The following is a 16,658-nucleotide window of genomic DNA, read 5'->3' as shown; positions in this document are numbered from 1 at the left end:
CTGCCACTGTCTCCTTCTTTCTTTCTATAACACAACCATTGTCTGCTTTCTTTCAGTATTTATTACTTTCCCGTCTCTTTCCCACGATAAACGTCTCCTTCCGTCTTAGTACGAAACGGTGCGAATGCTTTCCCATACCAAATTTTTGGGAAATTTCCTTAAGGCTCTGTGGAAGGTAGAATGGGGCAGCTGGTATCTCAACTTTCATTAAGTCTTTTAAACAGGAGCAAATGCACCTTTTTGTCCTCTGATAGGAGTATTTTTTCGTTGGTTTCCTTCTTTTCCATGCTACAGCGAGGTATGTTACTTACATCAAAAGAATTATATCGATCATTAAATTTTTGATAGTTTATTCATGTGAAATTTAAATAAAGAAATGCCAATGCACTACAGAACTACAGTGTTGGATTCCCAGAACTTTATGATTATAACGAAGACACTTCACAGCATATTTCCGTGTACTACGTCACTTTACAAACTACATTTTTGCCTCACTTTGGATTTTACGTGTACGTGTAGAGTCACTTTGAACCTCTGCATCTCGGATAACTATATCAAGAGAAGTTTCAACACTGTTGGAGACCGAGATTATGGATACAAATTGTCAAAAGTTAGGTCATTTTCTGTGCGTAGACGTTTGGAAACGGTGGATCGGCTTTGGTGCCCACAATGCAAGTTGTTGGTGTGTTTCTCGTTTAAGGATAAGTTGTTTTCAAAACGAGAATATGGAACTTCTAGAGAACATGCAGCTAAATTTTGAGCTATTTTCCGCATTTAGTTATTTGAATGGCCCCTGCAGATGGCGAAGATATGGTGAAAACCGTTTTATTCGTTTTTTTCAGGAACTAAATGGTGCCTCCATAAGCCCCTTAAGGCGCACCGTAGACAACATCTAATGTAAAAAGAACTAGTCGATTTGCTCCATTTGCCTAAGCTGGAGGAAGTGTGTAATATTCAAAGTTTGGCCCTATACTGTAATGTAAATACAGTAAGATGATCCTTCTGCTGAATGTACAAGTGGTCTCTAGCCCAAGGGCTATTCAAAACCCTTGACTCTACTTTTCTGTCACCAACAGAATCCATGGTATGAGCCCCGTAATATGCCGTTTCTATGGGCGGCGTTTTAGAATAAATTGGAAGAGCATGCTGTCGCATGCGTACCTATAGCTTTGTGGGATGTATCTCACCTTAGAATGCTTTGATAACAGCACGTTGAAAGGTATGAATATAATAAATCTTGGTTCCACACTGAAGAAACGTACAACGTAAAATGAATATCACTACATATTTAAGCCCAGAGAAAATGGAAGAAGATAGTTTATTAAACTGACAGATTTTCGTTACAGCTTCTGAAAGACATGAAAGTAGGAAAAAGAAACTTATGTGCAGCAATTTTCTTATACGAAAAGATCGCTAAATGTAAGGAAGCGTTTTGCGCGTCCTTTAAGAACCAGACGTGAAATTTCAATTCGTAAAATAAACATTATCAGCGGTTACCTTCAATTGTTACATCACGAGAAACGTGTCGTTGCATGGCATACTGTACAAAGCTTCATCCAACAGCAGGTGAAAATTTATGTAGACGAGAAACCTTTCATTATCTTCTCTTTGATATTGTGATCAAACAGGATCTGCCCTTTGAAAGCGAAACTTAGCGCCAGGTTATATTTTGTAAACGTCACTCTCACGGTAAACGATGCTAAATAATAGCTGAAAGTTGATAATTTTCCACGTTTCATAATATGAAGGTAAGTCAAAGAGCGCTCTGATGGTGTGAACGTATGTCACACGGGAGATGACTCAGCTTGTAGCTCTATATTTTTTCGCACTGATTTCCATGGGGTAACTGTTGTTACTTTCTCTAACACTAAAACTTGAAAGTGTTTGCAATTTTCGTTCAAAAAGCTTCTATAACTAGATGAATAATAGTCTACTGCGACAGTGAAATGCGTTATTTGGGACATTGGACTTCTTTTGTGCAGCTAATAACATGCTATTCACTTCCTGTGACATAATAACATTTCGAATCTGTTTCAGTGTTAGATTGAAGTAGTTGTATCGATCGGCATTTTGTGATCCATCCAATATTCACTGAGAGGTTTAAAAAGAAGTCTACCAACAAAGATTCAAGAACCGGCTTGAAATGATGTTTCAAAGAATATACTACAACGCCTCTACATTTCGCTTCCATAGGGATCACGAGGATGAGATTAGATGAACTACGGCATGAGCAGAACCATTTAAACACTCATTTTTTTAACGCTCATGCGTGACTGGGATACGAAAAACCCCAAATAACTGGTACAGTGGGACGTATCTCCTGTCATGCTGTTTACAGTGATTCACAGAATATAGCTATAGGTGTAGACAACGCGTTTATTCTCTCAAGCCGTAGACATATATCCTTAGGAGAAATTGATAAAAGGTACAATTTTAATCACTCTATAGCAAGAGCACACTCCAAAAGATGTTTGCTTTCCAAAAATAATTTGGTACAGAAGGGGAAGTCATCATCAGTACCAAAAGCATCATCATTGTCGTCATTGTCATCAGCCATTTTAAATCTACCTTTGGACACATATTCTCTAGATTTTTCGATGTATAATAATAGTCAGCAGTTCCCAGGCATGCATGTTTCCTAATGTCATACATCATTTTCCATTAAGTCGCCGTCTCAGCATGACTATGAAACGAAGAATTTCCTTGGCCCATCTACCATCTGCTTACCAGGTTACATTTTCTGCTGAAGTTCATTTCAATAATATTATTCTCATATTCCCGTTTTCCATTTTAAAAAGTTTTAGCATCTAGTTCTTTGTTCTCATTTTCATGTTAAAAATCCATATCCCACAACAATAAGTCGCAACTGTTAAAATGAACATTTTTAGTCAATATTAATACAAAACAAAGAGATAATTCATATCCATTGCTCTGTTCTATAATATTTTACTTGGGTTACAGACTTCATTTATTTACTCTAGTCATAAGCCATACAAAACCCTACGTCACATGACTGTACAATATCGATGGCTAGGACTACAATAACACTGTACATAATTTAACATAGATTAAAGTATATTAAACTTCCTGGCAGATTAAAACTGTGTGCCCGACCGAGACTCGAACTCGGGACCTTTGCCTTTCGCGGGCAAGTGCTCTACCAACTGAGCTACCAAAGCACGACTCACACCCGGTACTCACAGCTTTACTTCTGCCAGTATCCGTCTCCTACTTTCCAAACTTTGCAGAAGCTCTCCTGCGAACCTTGCAGAACTAGCACTCCTGAAAGAAAGGATATTGCGGGGACATGGCTTAGCCACAGCCTGGGGGATGTTTCCAGAATGCCTTTCGCGGGCGAGTGCTCTACCAACTGAGCTACCGAAGCACGACTCACGCCCGGTACTCACAGCTTTACTTCCGCAATATCCTTTCTTACAGGAGTGCTAGTTCTGCAAGGTTCGCAGGAGAGCTTCTGCAAAGTTTGGAAGATAGGAGACGGATACTGGCAGAAGTAAAGCTGTGAGTACCGGGCGTGAGTCGTGCTTCGGTAGCTCAGTTGGTAGAGCACTTGCCCGCGAAAGGCAAAGGTCCCGAGTTCGAGTCTCGGTCGGACACACAGTTTTAATCTGCCAGGAAGTTTCATATCAGCGCACACTCCGCTGCAGAGTGAAAATCTCATTCTGGAAACATCACCCAGGCTGTGGCTAAGCCATGTCTCCGCAATATCCTTTCTTTCAGGAGTGCTAGTTCTGCAAGGTTCGCAGGAGAGCTTCTGCAATGTTTGGAAGGTAGGAGACGGATACTGGCAGAAGTAAAGCTGTGAGTACCGTACGTGAGTCGTGCTTCGGTAGCTCAGTTGGTAGAGCACTTGCCCGCGAAAGGCAAAGGTCCCGAGTTCGAGTCTCGGTCGGGCACACAGTTTTAATCTGCCAGGAAGTTTCATATCAGCGCACACTCCGCTGCAGAGTGAAAATCTCATTCTGGAAACATCCCCCAGGCTGTGGCTAAGCCATGTCTCCGCAATATCCTTTCTTTCAGGAGTGCTAGTTCTGCAAGGTTCACAGGAGAGCTTCTGCGAAGTTTGGAAGGTAGGAGACGGATACTGGCAGAAGTAAAGCTGTGAGTACCGGGCGTGAGTCGTGCTTCGGTAGCTCATAGATTCGCGAGTCAGCCGCCGAGCGGGACGGACGTGTGGCGGAGCTGGACGTCTGGCTGTAGTAAACACAGGCTGAGTCGCTGCGTTTGAGGTTAGTGGTGCTGCTAAGCCGCTATTCGTGTTGCACTTGTATTCATGAAGTTCTAGAATGAATAGGTCGAATTATTTGAGGAAAGACACAATCAAGTTTACTTTCGATCGAAATTTCGTTCGACCTAAAGCATTTGAAATTAAAGCGTGGTTTATCGAAAAAGTATTGATTAACGGTGATGATGTTGTCGGAGTTTATCTCTCGTTTGTGACAAATGCTGTGTATCTGAAGATGAAAAGTCCAGAATTATGTAGTTCCATTGTGGATCGTTGCGGAGGTAGCGTGAAGTTTAATCATTCTGATGGGAATGTGAGTGACGTTGCTGTTAGTCATGCTGGGTACGGGATTCGTACGATCAGAGTGTTTGAGCTCCCTTTTGAAATTCCGCCCGAAGAACTTAATGTTGCCCTTCGGCCTTATGGCAGAATTATTTCCAATGTGGCAGAAAGGTGGTCTGAAGCTCATATGTTTCCTGTCTTGAACGGCGTAAGGCAAATTAAGATTGAATTACAGAAGCATGTCCCCTCTTATCTTAATATTTGTGGGTATCGTGCTTTGATTATCTATGATGGGCAACCGCGGACTTGCGCTTTATGCAATTCCACGGAACACATTCGTGCAGAATGTTCACGGAGGCGTGTCCCGCAGTTACCGCGTGACGAGATGCCGAGTTCCGGCCCTGTTGTTGGTATGAAGTTGTCATACGCTGCCGCTGCTGACTTCCGCAGCCGAGGCGAGTCGGTGCCGCCTGTGCGCGGGGAGCCTGCTGCCTCGCGGGCGGTTGTCGATGATACTCCGGCTTCAAGCTCTAGATTTGCGGATGGTCTGCCGATCAGCTCCGCGCCCCTCGAATCTATGCCGACGCCAACTTTTTCCAACTCTCCCACTGTGGTTGCTCGTTCTTCCGCGGACTCGGCCGAAGATGCCCAAATACCCGCAACGGAGGTTTCCTTGCGTCGTCAGGATTCCCACCAACGTGAGGATATTGCCACTAGCTTCCGAGGAGTGGACGCTCCAGGCATCCACTCTGCGGGAACTATGAACGAAGATAGCAATCTGGACATTGGTTTCACGTTGGCGCCCACAGAAGACACTTGCGTCAAGGAAACCACAACGAGCGATAGTGTAGAATTGGAGACTGGGTTGCTACCAGTGGGAGCCATGGAAAAAGATGCGCCTCCTTCTGCCGTTGTGGAATGCGATACGCAGACTTTTGTCCGAAAAAAGGAACAGGCGACGTCAGACGTATCATCCGGTACTTCTCCTGACAGGTCGCAAACTTCATCTCCTGCTAGATCGCCGAAGAGATCTTCGAAGAAAGGCAAGAAGAGGAGATTGGCACACAAAGCAGCAGAGAGTTTAGCTCCTGCATTGCGGGAAAAGTTAAAACATTTAAGGGATAATGAACGACTACGAGAACAATGCCCAGTAGCACGAGTTAACGAGTGTACTGAAGCGGAGATGAGTCGTGCCGATGCAGATGATCTTCAACAACAACCTCGCGCACCGCTTGGCGTCGCACGTTTGCAGACCGGCACTACTATGGATTTAGACCGAACTGTCTCAGGAAAAGGACTTGATTGGGCCGATGCCCAAGAAGATCGCACCGACCACGGAATGGAGATGGACCTGACACATGCTAGTGGCATTTAATTTTTTTTTTTTAATGTCTATTTTTCTTTCTGACAGACAGAATGGAATGGTACAGACGTGACTCTGCATGGGGTATACTTCATTAGCCAATTTCTTTTACCTGCACCTATGCCAACGGAACTGACATATAATGTGACCACGATCAATATAAATCGGATTCGCAGTGAAACGAAAGTCGCTTCTTTAAAAGATTTCCTTTACCAGTCGGATACTGATATAGCCCTCCTCCAGGAATTTAATGTCCACAACTTTTATGTCCCAGGTTTTCAAGAGATTTTAAATATTGCACCGGAAGCCACATGTGGGACTGCGATCCTTGTCAAAGATGGTATTGATGTGAAGGATATCTGTCTGTTAGAAAATGGGAGGGGCATCAGTTGTAAAATTTTTACTACTACTGTTTTAAATGTATATGTCCCCTCTGGTAACAACGCTAGAGATGATAGGGCTAATTTTTTTAAGAACGATATGGTCTATTTACTTAAGGGGAATCCGGCGGAAGCTTTAATCGGTGGTGACTTTAATTGTGTACTTCACAAAAAGGATCAGCGACCAAATTTTAACTTCTCCAGGGAACTGGCGGCTTTGGTGACAAACATGAAGTGGACAGACGTGTGGGAAAGCAAATACCCCACGTTAGTCAAATTTACGTACATCAGTAGTCGCTCGCAAAGCAGAATAGACAGAATATACGTCACAGCAAACCTGGAAAATAAAATCAGTGGTATCGAAGTAATTCCCACTACCTTTTCGGACCATCTCGCAGTGAAATGCAGCATTCGGTTTCAGAAGCAAGGAACGTATTGGGGTCGCCCCTTATGGAAGCTGAATACCCATATGTTGTTCGAGGGTGCCCTATCAAGAACAGTAGCGGAGGTATGGCAGGCTGCTCTACGTATGCGCCATAAATACAGCTCTCGCCTTGCGTGGTGGACCTCATGTGCTAAAAAGAAATTGAGATCATCCCTAATAGCTTACGGGAGGGAGCGAGCGATGTGGTCTCGCAATACCGTTGAATTTTACTATACATGCTTAAGGGAACTATCAGCTCAGCAGATGACTGATGAGGTTTTCATTGAAATAAAGAAGATCAAGGCTCACCTCATAAGTCTCAAGCGACAACAGCTGGAGGGTTTAAAAATTAAATCTCGTGTCCCGACAACGGTGGAGGACGAAAACGCATCGCTGTACCACTTACTCGAACATGAAAGAAATAGAAGAAGAGCGTTTATTGCTTGTCTTAGAGTGGGCGATAACCGGGTGCTGACGGAACACTCTGACATTTTAAATGCAGTTTATGGATTTTATCGTACGTTATATACTGATACCCGGTATAATCTAGACTGTGCGAACGATTTGCTACGAACTACAGGTATCGACAACGTTATCAATGACGAGGACAATGTGTCACTTACCACTGCGATCACATGTGAGGAGGTGTTTGATATACTTAAATATTCGTCTACCCGTAAGTCCCCAGGGCCTGATGGCTTGCCTGTAGAGTTTTATTGTAAATTTTGGCCTCTCATCGGTAATCAATTCACAGAAGTGATAAATGAAGTGTTGCAAGGTGTTACTGTTCCACGCGAGTTCAAAGAAAGCGTAACTGTGCTAATACCAAAGGGAAGGAACGCGGCAGTTAAAGATCTCAATCAATTGAGACCAATATGTTTGATGAACTCGGATTATAAAATAATTGCACGTGTACTGAAGGAAAGACTGAGACCTCTAATGGAGAAGATCATAGGTGACCACCAAACCTGTCTCTCGGGGCGGAATATTTTTAAAACTGTTTGTGAATATAGGGATGTCTCTGCAATTTTTGCAACGTCATCCTCACCAGGAGGCCTTGCCTTTATCGACTTCTCAAAGGCTTTTGACAGGGTCAACCACTTATTTTTGTTCAGAACGTTGACCTATGTGGGTTTTAGACAACATTTTGTGCAAGTTTTAATTAACAATGTTGAAGGCATCCAAACACAAGTGTCTGTAAATGGGCATTTCACTCCACCCATTGAAATTCGCAACGGCGTCCCGCAGGGAAGTCCTTTGTCAATGCTCCTGTATGTTGTTGCACTGGAGCCTTTACTAAGGAGACTCGATGTCGATCTTGAGGGCATCACGATATCTGGCGTTAACAACGTCACCAATGCGTATGCTGATGACGTTGGAGTGGTTATTCGTAGTAACGAAGATTTAGAGAAATTAACTACGAATATTCAGATCTTTTGTGAAGCTACAGGCGCTAGGGTTAACGAGGGGAAGTGTTCGTTTTTAAATCTTAAAGGTCTTCAAGATGTCCGTTTGGAATGGGCACGCTCCGTCGATCGTCACACCGCTCTGGGTGTCACCTTTTACCGATGTCCGCTTCAGACCATGACCTACAATTGGAAGAAAGTACTGGATACAATCAGAGGAGCCACAATACTCAATCAGACCAGACATCTGAACATTAAACAACGAATCAGAATAATTAATTGGTCCATTTTATCAAAAGCTATATATATAGGTCAAATATTGCCAGTTTCGAAACCCATTGCCAAACGTATAATGAGTATCATTTGCCGATTTATATGGACAGGGAATATTTTTAGAGTAGCAGTCGGTACAGTTACGTTACCTTCCGCTGAAGGTGGCCTAGGTTTAACAGATATATGGCGGAAGACTACGGCGTTATATATAAAGAGGACCCTACAAATTATCGAAAAACATCCACATAGTATTACAGCCAGGCTGTATCGACTCCTACAGCCAGAAAATTTACGTCCACCCATAAATATAGGCGGAATTAATTATAAATTGAAATATATTCGCCAGTTCTTTTTAGAGATTAGCTACATGGACAGTATTGTCACGAATCCACAATCAAGGAATTGCAGGAAATTAATGGAACTCTTAACAACGAAAGAACATGTCAACAAAATGGAGTGCAGATATCCCGACAAAGACTGGAAAAGAATTTGGAAAAATATTAGTAATCGTGAACTGTCTTCCGACATTCAGGCAACCTGGTACCGAGTTGTTAATAACGTAGTTTCCACTAACGAAAAGTTGCACTCCATTGGTCTTAGTGACACGATTGTGTGCATCCGATGTGACGCAGTTGACACATTGATCCACCGCTTTCTCTGTGGCGGATACGCCGAAATATGGAGGGGACTCCAACGGCGGGTAGCCTTTATCACCAGAACTGTTAGTACTGAGATCAATGTTGAAAAATTACTCTTCCCCGATGGTGTTTTCTTCCCTGTCCAGAAAACCAATGCTGTGTTGTGGTTGTTTGGCAATTATGTACATTACGTTATATCTGAACACGGCAATGACCGTGTTTTAGAATACGAACTATACGAACGAGCAAAATATTATCAGATATGTACGCGCAGGGACCACAAAAAAACTTTTGGTAACATGTTACACATTCTGTTTCAGAGACAAGGGATTGGATAAACATCTTAATAGCCCTCGTCTACGAAAAATGTAGTCACAGGCCAAAGTAGGGGATCGCTGTTGAGGGTGAAGTACGGTGGGGACTTCGTGTGCCCCAGGGCCGCTACGGTAGCCGTGAAGGCCTCGGACAGAACCCCGAAACGGCACTGCGACTTCACACTTACTGCTGGATGAACCCCATATCTCCAGCAACTACATTCATCTATGATGATTTTCCAGGATCTCGGTAATATCGGAAGGTGGTTTCGTTGCACACAATGCAGTGGAAGCTTCTTGCACATGTTCCTCAGTTACAATCTTTCTATTTTTGTTTAATTTTTTTCAGTATGAAGCAAGAGTGACAATTTATTAATTCCCAAGAAGCCTTAATTTTTCAATTTTCAGTTCTACGGAGGAGAAGCCTCACATGGCGAAGAAGCCAAACATCATTTCATTTCCCTAACTGTCACAGTAAATTTGAAAAAAAAAATCAGTCGATATAGCATAGAAGCTCGCCGAAGAAGGCATAAAAGGAGAGCGAATGGATGGGCTGTGTGGGGAGAAGGGAGGCCCAAAAAAAAAAAAAAAAAAAAAAAAAAAAAAAAAAAAAAAAAAAAAAAAAAAAGTTGGTAGAGCACTTGCCCGCGAAAGGCAAAGGTCCCGAGTTCGAGTCTCGGTCGGACACACAGTTTTAATCTGCCAGGAAGTTTCATATCAGCGCACACTCCGCTGCAGAGTGAAAATCTCATTCTGGAAACATCACCCAGGCTGTGGCTAAGCCATGTCTCCGCAATATCCTTTCTTTCAGGAGTGCTAGTTCTGCAAGGTTCGCAGGAGAGCTTCTGCAATGTTTGGAAGGTAGGAGACGGATACTGGCAGAAGTAAAGCTGTGAGTACCGTACGTGAGTCGTGCTTCGGTAGCTCAGTTGGTAGAGCACTTGCCCGCGAAAGGCAAAGGTCCCGAGTTCGAGTCTCGGTCGGGCACACAGTTTTAATCTGCCAGGAAGTTTCATATCAGCGCACACTCCGCTGCAGAGTGAAAATCTCATTCTGGAAACATCCCCCAGGCTGTGGCTAAGCCATGTCTCCGCAATATCCTTTCTTTCAGGAGTGCTAGTTCTGCAAGGTTCGCAGGAGAGCTTCTGCGAAGTTTGGAAGGTAGGAGACGGATACTGGCAGAAGTAAAGCTGTGAGTACCGGGCGAGAGTCGTGCTTCGGTAGCTCAGTTGGTAGAGTACTTGCCCGCGAAAGGCAAAGGTCCCGAGTTCGAGCCTCGGTCGGGCACACAGTTTTAATCTGCCAGGAAGTTTCATATCAGCGCACACTCCGCTGCAGAGTGAAAATCTCATTCTGGAAACATCCCCCAGGCTGTGGCTAAGCCATGTCTCCGCAATATCCTTTCTTTCAGGAGTGCTAGTTCTGCAAGGTTCGCAGGAGAGCTTCTGCAAAGTTTGGAAGGTAGGAGACGGATACTGGCAGAAGTAAAGCTGTGAGTACCGGGCGTGTGTCGTGCTTCGGTAGCTCAGTTGGTAGAGCACTTGCCCGCGAAAGGCAAAGGTCCCGAGTTCGAGTCTCGGTCGGGCACACAGTTTTAATCTGCCAGGAAGTTTCATATCAGCGCACACTCCGCTGCAGAGTGAAAATCTCATTCTGGAAACATCACCCAGGCTGTGGCTAAGCCATGTCTCCGCAATATCCTTTCTTTCAGGAGTGCTAGTTCTGCAAGGTTCGCAGGAGAGCTTCTGCAAAGTTTGGAAGGTAGGAGACGGATACTGGCAGAAGTAAAGCTGTGAGTACCGTACGTGAGTCGTGCTTCGGTAGCTCAGTTGGTAGAGCACTTGCCCGCGAAAGGCAAAGGTCCCGAGTTCGAGTCTCGGTCGGGCACACAGTTTTAATCTGCCAGGAAGTTTCATATCAGCGCACACTCCGCTGCAGAGTGAAAATCTCATTCTGGAAACATCCCCCAGGCTGTGGCTAAGCCATGTCTCCGCAATATCCTTTCTTTCAGGAGTGCTAGTTCTGCAAGGTTCACAGGAGAGCTTCTGCGAAGTTTGGAAGGTAGGAGACGGATACTGGCAGAAGTAAAGCTGTGAGTACCGGGCGTGAGTCGTGCTTCGGTAGCTCAGTTGGTAGAGCACTTGCCCGCGAAAGGCAAAGGTCCCGAGTTCGAGCCTCGGTCGGGCACACAGTTTTAATCTGCCAGGAAGTTTCATATCAGCGCACACTCCGCTGCAGAGTGAAAATCTCATTCTGGAAACATCCCCCAGGCTGTGGCTAAGCCATGTCTCCGCAATATCCTTTCTTTCAGGAGTGCTAGTTCTGCAAGGTTCGCAGGAGAGCTTCTGCAAAGTTTGGAAGGTAGGAGACGGATACTGGCAGAAGTAAAGCTGTGAGTACCGGGCGTGTGTCGTGCTTCGGTAGCTCAGTTGGTAGAGCACTTGCCCGCGAAAGGCAAAGGTCCCGAGTTCGAGTCTCGGTCGGTCACACAGTTTTAATCTGCCAGGAAGTTTCATATCAGCGCACACTCCGCTGCAGAGTGAAAATCTCATTCTGGAAACATCCCCCAGGCTGTGGCTAAGCCATGTCCCCGCAATATCCTTTCTTTCAGGAGTGCTAATTCTGCAAGGTTCGCAGGAGAGCTTCTGCAATGTTTGGAAGGTAGGAGACGGATACTGGCAGAAGTAAAGCTGTGAGTACCGGGCGTGAGTCGTGCTTTGGTAGCTCAGTTGGTAGAGCACTTGCCCGCGAAAGGCAAAGGTCCCGAGTTCGAGTCTCGGTCGGGCACACAGTTTTAATCTGCCAGGAAGTTTCATATCAGCGCACACTCCGCTGCAGAGTGAAAATCTCATTCTGGAAACATCCCCCAGGCTGTGGCTAAGCCATGTCTCCGCAATATCCTTTCTTTCAGGAGTGCTAGTTCTGCAAGGTTCGCAGGAGAGCTTCTGCAAAGTTTGGAAGGTAGGAGACGGATACTGGCAGAAGTAAAGCTGTGAGTACCGGGCGTGAGTCGTGCTTCGGTAGCTCAGTTGGTAGAGCACTTGCCCGCGAAAGGCAAAGGTCCGGAGTTCGAGTCTCGGTCGGGCACACAGTTTTAATCTGCCAGGAAGTTTCATATCAGCGCACACTCCACTGCAGAGTGAAAATCTCATTCTGTTAAAGTATATTAGCTGAGAATTGAGTAATAGCAACAGCATCTCTTTCAGCCTTCATCATCTCTGTATTGGAGTGTGACTCAGGGCAGCATGGACAGTCATACCTGTGATCCTTGTCTGTTTTGCCCCAATTTGACGAGGATGTCCCTGGGTTTAGTAACGTTTGATGTTACCCTATTCAGTGATATCCATGTGGGCCATTCTAGAGTACCTCTGCACACTCAGCAGATTTCACCCACGTTTGAAGTTGGTCATATCTAGCTGACCACCGTTGATCCCTGGCAGCATATGGAGACATAACGCTGACGTTGAAATGAGGAAGCTTCGCTGGATATCAGCGTAGATATATTTGGTTGATGGCCATGGCGAGGGTGTAGATGATGTATTTCGACCTTCTTCATAGTCTGCAGCTACTTTACGACGTGTTTCAGGTGGTGCAATACCTGCCAAGCTTACACTTTGTAAGTGTCGATTTCACACATCAAACAGCAGTAGTTCAGTTTCACTCATTGTGACGTCCATTTGCATTGTACAGGTAAAGCTATACCACACAGGGACAGTACCACACAGGGCATGCACACTCCCAAGCAGAGAATCAGAGGCAGGGTCTGATGACTTGTGGCTGGGCTCCCCAGTGATTTTCAGGCTGATGCTTTTATCTTGTTGTTGAGATAACTAGATATTTAGATTTAAAGCAGTGTTACAATTCGGTACCCACCCTATCAACTTTTAGTTTTCTATTAGTCTGTCTGTTTCGGAGTTAGAACGCGGAGACCAGCGCTTCTTGAGGAATAGGTTTCAGGTGGTTTTTATCATAAAACTCAGTGAAAGCTCTTACAAATGATCTCTCGTTTAGTTATCACTATTGAGGCCAGGTTAAACCTTTGCCTGATAATAATTCTTTGCTGTGAGTTATAACTTTACAGACTGTATTGTGCCATTACACACACGGTCGTAAAGGATTGTATTATAGCAATGTTTAGTGGGTGGTGTCAAACCATCTGTAAAACATCGTACATCCATAGTTGAAATGGAGGACAGTGAGACGTCAGCTGGTATAAATTTATATTAAAAATGAAGAAATTCTTCCAGCTGTACTTACGGTGTCGATTTTATTTTGGCAACTAGTTTCAACGTTGTAACAACGTCATCTTCAGGCTCATATACTTGTTGACGTCAACTGCGTGCTGCTGACACTAGAGGTTTTCTACTTCTGACAGCAATAAATACTCCACCACTAACTGTATTTAATCTATCTATTCTGAACACTGTTAGATTGTTAAAAAAAATTCGGTTGAATTTATTTCCGGCTTTAGTCAGCTGCCTATGCCTATAACTATTTGAGCTTCAATGCCTTCCATTAAGGCTTGGAGGTCTGATTCCCTCTCAAACCCACAGCTACGACCATTTACATCTACAAAGCCGTTCGTTTTTACAGCTACCTTCCAGTGTTTTACCTGCCGCCATTTAGACAGACACCCTTTCTGGGGTTTCCTGAGACCCTCTAACGTAAAATGCAGCCCAGCCCCTTCCACACAGCCACCGCTTCCCGTGTGTACTGGACTCCTGACCCATTACGTGGAACCCGGAAACCCACCACCCGATGACGCAAGTCAAGGAATCTACAGCCTACACGGTCACAGAACCGTCTGCGCCTCTGATTCACACCCTCCATTCGGCTCTGCACCAACTGACCACAGTCGGTTCTATCAACGATGCTGCAGATGGTAAGCTCCGCCTTATTCTCGCAAGCCGCTAGCCACCCCAAACAAGAGAGAATCTCCATCGATCCAAAGCGACGCAGGTCATTGGTAAACGACATGAGCCACCACCTGCAGTTGGCTGAATACTGTACGCTTCATTACATCCGGAAGCATCCGTTCCACATCCGGAATGACTCCTCCCGGTATGCAAACGACGTGCAAACTGGCTTCCTTCCCCTCCTTGGCAGCCATGTTTCTAAGGTGCCCCATTACGAGCCTAACGTTGGAGCTCACAACTACATGGAGCTCACAACTACATGGTTTACTCAGAACGGATTAACGCTTATCTGTAACAAAACGCAGCACAAATATCTTCTGACACAGAACTCTTCTAGAAGCGAAATTTAGTGTGTACAGTTGGTTAAAGAATAGTGTTGATAACCATTCCAAATTCTTAGTGCTGAGTTAGATGACAAACCTTCTTGGACATATGACGTTCAAGATCTTGCGCAGAAACTGAATGCTTCTAGTCTAAGGATAAGAATGATTTCCACTCTCTCTGACACTGAAACAAGAAGGATTCTTCATTTTGCTTTAATATCTCATACAGAGTTATTAGAACAAATCTGTGCTATTACCAAGAATATTCCCGGCATAAAAAAGGTTGGTTAGAATGATCTGCGGTGGGGGCGTGACAAGCAGTAAAGAGCAATAAGCTATGAGTCGCCAAGCCAATAGTACGGTCGTGGTGTTCCTCCTGCCAAGAGGATGAAGAGGCCTTCACCTGGTGCCGAACTGGACACTTTACCCTCACACTCGGTTTGCTACAACTTCGGGAGGACACCCTGGTGTGTGATGTCTGTGGCATTCAAATCGCTATATGAACCATTTAACTGAGTGCAATTTTATTTTGTCGTGAACAGGCAGAAGAAGATTTAGGTGGTGATCTGCCATCTGTGTTATCTGATAACGAGCGTGGTGAAGTGAAGTGCTTTCCCTCCACCCTAACAGTTTACGCTGGAGAGTTTAGTATGGTGCGGAGTGGCTGGCTGTTTCATTTTATTCTGACGATCAGGCATCCACAGCATTAAGTTATGCTGTTTCTACTTCCACATCTACATCATCACTCTGCATTTCACAATTAATTTCCTGGCAGAGCGTTCATCGAATATACACTCCTGGAAATGGAAAAAAGAACACATTGACACCGGTGTGTCAGACCCACCATACTTGCTCCGGACACTGCGAGAGGGCTGTACAAGCAATGATCACACGCACGGCACAGCGGACACACCAGGAACCGCGGTGTTGGCCGTCGAATGGCGATAGCTGCGCAGCATTTGTGCACCGCCGCCGTCAGTGTCAGCCAGTTTGCCGTGGCATACGGAGCAGTCTTTAACAGTCTTTAACACTGGTAGCATGCCGCGACAGCGTGGACGTGAACCGTATGTGCAGTTGACGGACTTTGAGCGAGGGCGTATAGTGGGCATGCGGGAGGCCGGGTGGACGTACCGCCGAATTGCTCAACACGTGGGGAGTGAGGTCTCCACAGTACATCGATGTTGTCGCCAGTGGTCGGCGGAAGGTGCACGTGCCAGTCGACCTGGGACCTGACCGCAGCGACGCACGGATGCACGCCAAGACCGTAGGATCCTACGCAGTGCCGTAGGGGACCGCACCGCCACTTCCCAGCAAATTAGGGACACTGTTGCTCCTGGGGTATCGGCGAGGACCATTCGCAACCGTCTCCATGAAGCTGGGCTACGGTCCCGCACACCGTTAGGCCGTCTTCCGCTCACGCCCCAACATCGTGCAGCCCGCCTCCAGTGGTGTCGCGACAGGCGTGAATGGAGGGACGAATGGAGACGTGTCGTCTGCAGCGATGGCAGTCGCTTCTGCCTTGGTGCCAATGATGGTCGTATGCGTGTTTGGCGCCGTGCAGGTGAGCGCCACAATCAGGACTGCATATGACCGAGGCACACAGGGCCAACACCCGGCATCATGGTGTGGGGAGCGATCTCCTACACTGGCCGTACACCTCTGGTGATCGTCTAGGGGACACTGGATAGTGCACGGTACATCCAAACCGTCATCGAACCTATCGTTCTACCATTCCTAGACCGACAAGGGAACTTGCTGTTCCAACAGGACAATGCACGTCCCCATGTATCCCGTGCCACCCAACGTGCTCTATAAGGTGTAAGTCAACTACCCTGGCCAGGAAGATCTCCGGATCTGTCCCCCATTGAGCATGTTTGGGACTGGATAAAGCGTCGTCTCACGCGGTCTGCACGTCCAGCACGAACGCTGCTCCAACTGAGGCGCCAGGTGGAAATGGCATGGCAAGCCGTTTCACAGGACTACATCCAGCATCTCTACGATCGTCTCCATGGGAGAATAGCAGCCTGCATTGCTGCGAAAGGTGGATATACACTGTACTAGTGCCGACATTGTGCATGCTCTGTTGCCTGTGTCTA

At 45.6% G+C, this 16,658-nt stretch overlaps 1 non-coding gene across 1 annotated transcript; it reads left to right on the top strand.

The window, feature by feature from the left end:
- The first annotated feature begins 3,541 nt into the window (after positions 1 to 3,541).
- On the top strand, positions 3,542 to 3,616 carry Trnas-cga (transfer RNA serine (anticodon CGA)). The gene has a single exon. It is a non-coding gene; the product is annotated as a tRNA-Ser (tRNA).
- The last annotated feature ends 13,042 nt before the right edge of the window (positions 3,617 to 16,658 follow it).

Source organism: Schistocerca gregaria, chromosome 1 (genome assembly GCF_023897955.1).
Source record: "Schistocerca gregaria isolate iqSchGreg1 chromosome 1, iqSchGreg1.2, whole genome shotgun sequence".
Classification (NCBI taxonomy): Eukaryota; Metazoa; Arthropoda; class Insecta; order Orthoptera; family Acrididae; genus Schistocerca; species Schistocerca gregaria.
The sequence above is the reverse complement of the archived record's forward strand: the minus strand, read 5'-3'. Positions and strand labels throughout refer to the sequence as shown.